At 48.4% G+C, this 5,972-nt stretch overlaps 1 pseudogene; it reads left to right on the plus strand.

Annotated features, from left to right (window-relative positions):
• Positions 1-1,153: 1,153 nt before the first annotated feature.
• Positions 1,154-4,584, plus strand: LOC103598365 (annotated as a pseudogene).
• Positions 4,585-5,972: the final 1,388 nt, after the last annotated feature.

Below are 5,972 nucleotides of genomic sequence, written 5' to 3' on the forward strand. Positions count from 1 at the left end.
TATACTGTAGTTTTAAAATTTGTATTATTTTTATTGTTGTATTGTTATCTTTATTGGCTTTGTTTTTATAAAATATTTTCAATCTGCAGTTGGTTGAACCCATGATGCAGAATCTTCTGATATGAAGGGTTGACTGTATTACTAATGGTCAGGACAGTACCCAATAGTTCACTACTTTGAAAGAACTGGGTCATCTGATAAAGTTAAACTGGAGAATGCAGCTTAGGTCAATGATCTAAGTGGGGGCCTCTTACTATTTCTCCACATTTAGAACTTGATGACCATTGGTGGAAAGAACTGGTTTTGCTGAGAAGTTACAGCTGATGACATGGGAGATCATAGATCCACTTCACGCACGTATTTGCTGGCAGGAGAGGGAGCACGAAGAGGGAGAGATGGGCACACACTGCCTTCTTAATGTAGCAGCCCTTCAAATGTCAGAAGCTCAATAATAAATCTCTTATCTCCCTATTAAAAAAAAGAGTTAATTAGATGAAAATGGAAACTAAAAGAGTTTATTCCTGTAATCTACTCTTGTAAAGAAAGGAAAATCCCATTCTAATGGAAACATGAAGATGACATGAAGGATCTAGAACATTCCAATATTTATTTATTTTTTTTTTTCCCTTTTTGTCTTTTTTCGTGTCCAGCAACGGATCGCAACCCTCAATGTCGCTCCCGTACCGGACCAGGACCGGCAACAGGATCGCAACCCTCGGCGTCGCACCCGCACCTCACTCAGCCAGTGAGCGGGAACCGGTCTGTATGTGGGATCCGAACCATGGGCGGGAGCGCCGCCACGCCCATGTACTGTAGCAGTGCGCCACCGGGCTGGCCCAAAAATTCCAATATTTAGATGTAAAAGCTGATGGACTATCTCTTCCTCAAGCCATCCTCCATGTGACACCCTGTGTTGGTTTGAAGAGTCAACACCCACCCACAAGGCCCTCACCAGATGTGTTCCCTGGACTTTGGACTTTCCAGCCTTCGAAACTGATTTTTGGGTGGAAGGCAGGCATTGTGAGAACCATTTCACTGACAGGAAAACAGACAGGACGTGTCTCTCTCCAAGTTATTCCACCAGTAAAAGCAACCAAGCCAGAGCCCAAAGCTAGGTGCCCTGACTCCCACTGGGGGACTCCCTGCACCAGCCATGAGCTGCCTGCTCTGGAAGAAGATGACCAGTGCCACCGTCAGGCTGGGGTCGGTTCCAGCTCCAGGGTCCTGGGTCTCCAGCTCCATCTCTGTTCCTGTCCCCAGCAACTGGTAGCTGCAGCCACAGCAGCAGCAAGTGGCGTCCTCAGACAGTGGGCATCTGCGGCACACCCATTGCACATCCAGATGCTCTCGAAAGGGCTGCACAAGCAAATCTTTGGGCATGGAGGGGAGATGCCCAGAGAGGCCCTGGTGTGCCTGCAAAAAGCAAGGGTCTGGGGACAGTCAGCCACACCCTTGTCTGAAGTGGAGCTGCATCTGCCGCCCCTCTAGGGGGGCAGCCTAGACTAGCACTTCTGCCTCCTGGCCCAGATGTAGAGCCTTCCCTACCTGGAGGTGGCCAGTTCACTATTGCAGGCCTAGCTGCCCCTGCAACACCTGAGCTGGGCCTGGTGCAGGCAGGGCTGGACCCAGTACACCCTTAGGGGAAAGATCATTCCCAGGAAGTAGACCCTGGTGTTCAATGTGAAGGTCTGCTTGGCAGAGGGAACTTGCCCAACATTGGTGATGGCCATATCCCCCTCCATCTGGTATTCCAGGTACAGCTGGTGACTGGTGGAAGAGCGTTACTTTTGGACCAGCCAGCTGACCTCATGTCCCGGGAGGTCTCTGCCAGTGCTGGTAGCCCCACCCAGAGAGACTGGCAGGAGCAGTTAGTGGTGAGACACAACGTTTCTTTTGACCAAGCCTCTATCAGGGACAGTACCTGATCTAGGGCTCACGCATGCACTGCCCAGACACCATGAGCATGCATATGGCCATCTCAGGGCCAAGCAGCTTCCAGTCATCTGTATATAGTAGCCAAGAAGGGCAAGCACAAGGCTGGGCACCCCACACAGCTAGGCCTGAAGTCCCGGAGCAAAGCCAGTGGCCCAGCAATTTCATTTCGGGACTGGCTGGACATCAGCAGTTTCAACAATCTGGCAGATGTGCATAGCCTCTCCGTGTGGGGCCACCCTTAGATAAGGAGCCTGGAGAACTGTTCATCAAGGGCAGCATGAAGGACATTGGTGAGAACTGCCAGGACCTGAAGCAGTACTGTGCCCAGGATGTGCGGGGCCACCCATGAGGTTTTCTAGCAGTAGCTACTGCTCTTCTTGGAGAGGTGTGTCCATCCAGTGACTCTTGCTGGCCTGCTGAAGATGGATTTCTCTGACATGTCTGTCAACCAGAACTGGGAGTGTTACCTGGTGGAGCCAAAGTGCACCAACAAGGAGCTCCAGCGGGAGATGAAAACGTCGCCGATGGACTTGGCCAGTGACACCTGCCAGCTGCTCTCAGGAGAGAAATACAAAGAACACCACTGGTTCTGGGGTCTGGAGTGGGGCCTGCAATATTTTAAGAAGAAAAATGAAGAAGGAGGCAGCTGCAGCCAGCATGTCACCCATTGAGGGGACTAGGGCTCCTGGGGATCCTACAGCACCCCCAGTGGGAAGGAGGAGTTTCAACAAGATGTCATGGCCTGCACCTGCTTGCACAGCTGGAGGAGACCACAGAACTCCTGCTCAAGCAGCCCCAGCACTTTCCTGGACACCCTGAGTGGTGCTGGAAGCTTTGCCCCTAGCTAGACAACCCTGAATGGACCCCGAGCCCCAGCCTCCTCAGCCTGCAGATGCAGGTCACACCTAAACTCATGGCACTGACCTGGGATGTCTTCCTTCTGCACTACTCAGAGTGTCATGGCTGGGGTTACCTGGTGTCCTGGCAGTGGAACAACCTGGCTAAGGTGCCAGTAGGCACCACCTTGGAATTGGCCAAGATGGCCTGACCCTACAGAACCATTGAGTCCCTGTACAGCAAGCACTGTCTCAAAACAGGGGAAGCAACAGCTGGAGCTCCAGGCAGCAGACGCGGCCAAGGAGTTTCTGCTCACTAACAACAGTGCCATTTGGCAGAGATGGTGGAGGAATTAGGCTGCTTAGAAGTGGAGGGAGAGTCCAAGATGGAGAACTTTCAAGCTGCAGCTCTGACTGCTGCTGGTGGCCCCAAAGCCAGCCAGCCCTCCTATCACCATAGTAATGGACTTACAAGACGTGGATATCCCTGGCTGCTGGGTTTTCAAGCTGCTTCACAAGAATGGTAATAGCTGTAATGTGGACAGCCCATTTGCCAAGGACTTCCTACCTTCCTTCCTGACTGAGTAGGCAGTGAGTTGATAGCCATGGTGCAGACCCCACCAAGGTATGTCCTTGTGGGGGCTGACATGGACTCACAGGAGCTGTGGATTGCAGCCGTGTTTGGAGATGCCCACTTTGCTGGCATGCATGGCTGCACAGTCTCCAGGTGGATGACACTGCAGGACAGGAAGAATGGGGACACTGATCTTTACACTAAGACAGCTACCATTGTGGGCCTCAGCCATGAACATGCCAGAGTCTTCAATTACATTTGAATCTATGGGGCTGGGTAGCCATGGGCTGAGCACTTACTAATGCAATTCAACCACTGGCTCACACAGCAGGAGGCAGCTGAGGAGGCTCAGCACATGTACACTGTCACTAAGAGCCTCCACTGGTATCAGCTGTCAGATGAAGGCCAGTGGCTGGTAAGGGAGTTGGACCTCCCTGTGGACATGAATGAGGATGACTGGGTTTTCCTGCAGGATCTGTGCAATATACAGAGAGAAATTTCAAGGGAGTCATGCTGGAAGAATTGGGAGGTGGTTGCTGAATGAGCATGAATGGGGGACACAGAGTCAGAAATGTTCAATAAGCTGGACAGCATTGCTATGTCTGACACACCATGTCCCCCAGTGCTAGGCTGCTCCATCAGCTGAGCCCTGGAGTCCTCAGCTGCCCGGGGGGAGTTTATGACTAGCCACATGAGTTGGGAAACGCAGAGCTCTGCTGTAGACTACTTGCACCTCATGCTTTTGGCCATGAAATGGCTGTCTGAAGAGTTTCCATTGATGGGTGCTTCTGCATCAGCATCCACGATGTGATTCACTATTTGGTGTTGGAAGAGGATTGCTACCGTGCTGCCCTGACCCTGCAGATCACAAATCCCCTGATCAGTTGCATGGTTGCCTACAGACTGGGTCTGAATGACTTGCCCCAGTCAGTTGCCCTTTTCATTTCAGTTAGTATCAATCAATGCCTCAGGAAGGAAGTGGATTATAAAACCCCTTCCAACCTAATTGGGGTGGAAGGCAATTCATAATTCTGCAGGGTAAAGTGCTGGATATTTACCAGATAACTGGACTCACCAAAGCCTCTTTGGAAAAACAAAGCCAGCCTGGGCAGCAGCTCTCCCTGAAGGCTCTGTATTGCTCCTGTGGAGCTTCGCTGGGGTGGTGCAGGCTCCCAAACTCAGACTTCCAATTGTGTTTTTTGCAAAAAGGCTTACCTAAGACTAGTCATTTTTTGGTAGCAGGGCCTGCCAAGAAGATTCCTTCTAACTGAAGGTGCAGTTGGGTTCAACGGGCTTAAAACCAAGATGCCAACATTGGTGCAAGCTATAGGATAAGGAGCACTGTTGCTTTTTGGGTAAAAGGGAAGCAGAAGCCCCGAAGTTCACATTCACTCAGACATTTCATAGTTTTTTTTTTCCTTTACTTCTTGGCTGGCTCTTTGTTTTTCTCTGTGTGCTCTGATTCAGTGCCCTACAGGGGAGAGAAGTAATGTTCTAATGTGATAAATCTGCTCTGAGGGAGTGAAAAAAAATTAAAAATGCTTTATCTCTCCTTGGAAAAACAAAATGAAAAAAAAGAAGAGTTGATTGACTAACAGCTTTCTACTTAATGCACAGGAAATAGGTTAAAGAAATAAAAAAATAAGTAATATTTTCAAAAAAGATAGATGTCAAGGAAAAGGCTATGATCAAAATACATTAATGAAAGAGAATGGATTCTAGTCTATGGATTATGTTTGGATAAAAAAAAAATTGGAAACAAAATTGGGAATGGAAATCAGATGGCAATGGTGAAAGAAGTAAGTAAATAGAGATGGAGAAAGCACATCCCTCCTTTGAAAGTTTGGTGCAGTGAGGGAATGAGAAACCCTGTGAAGGGTTTTACATGATGGGACCAAATTGCTTTGCTTATAAAAGCAGAAGGTCAAGTACACGGAAAATTATCTAGGACCAGAAGAAAGGAAGAAACAGGTACTTGGTGAGAAGAGGCTTCTTGGTTTAGTCCTGTAAATTTACCTTATGAAAAATCTATGTAGTTTCCAAACTCTTGGTGCTGAAAATTAAGGCAATTTATTGTGGAAATAAAGAGGCCAAGATGGGATAGTGTCTAGGTACAGGGGACACAGTCAGCATTAGAGGGGATGATGGAAGGCCTTCTTTTGAGGATGGAGGGAAAGATGAGAAGGTAGATTTAGAGCTGTAGTTCTACATCTTTGATGCACATGAGAATGATCTGCAGAGCCTTGAAAAGTTCTTATACTCAGATCACACTTCTGACCAACTGCATCAGAACTTGTGAATGTAAACCACGGGTGTCAGTGATTTTAGAGTTACCCACATGCAGGGCTGGCTGGTTAGCTCAGTTGGTTAGAGCACAGCCTTGTCATACCAAGCTCAGTTGGTTAGAGCACAGCCTTGTCATACCAAGCTCGAAGATTCAGATCCCCATAACAGCCAACCACCAAAAAAAAAAAAAAAAAGAAAAAGAAATTAAAAATAGATAAATAAAGTTACCCAAGTGATTCCAATAAGCAGCCAAGGATGAAAGCCACTGGTATAGAGAATGTTACCCAAACATGTTCTATGGAACACTAGACCAACTATGCTACTTGAAACAGTTTAGATAT

Source organism: Galeopterus variegatus, unplaced genomic scaffold (assembly GCF_000696425.1).
Source record: "Galeopterus variegatus unplaced genomic scaffold, G_variegatus-3.0.2 Scaffold2587, whole genome shotgun sequence".
In the NCBI taxonomy this organism is placed as follows: Eukaryota; Metazoa; Chordata; class Mammalia; order Dermoptera; family Cynocephalidae; genus Galeopterus; species Galeopterus variegatus.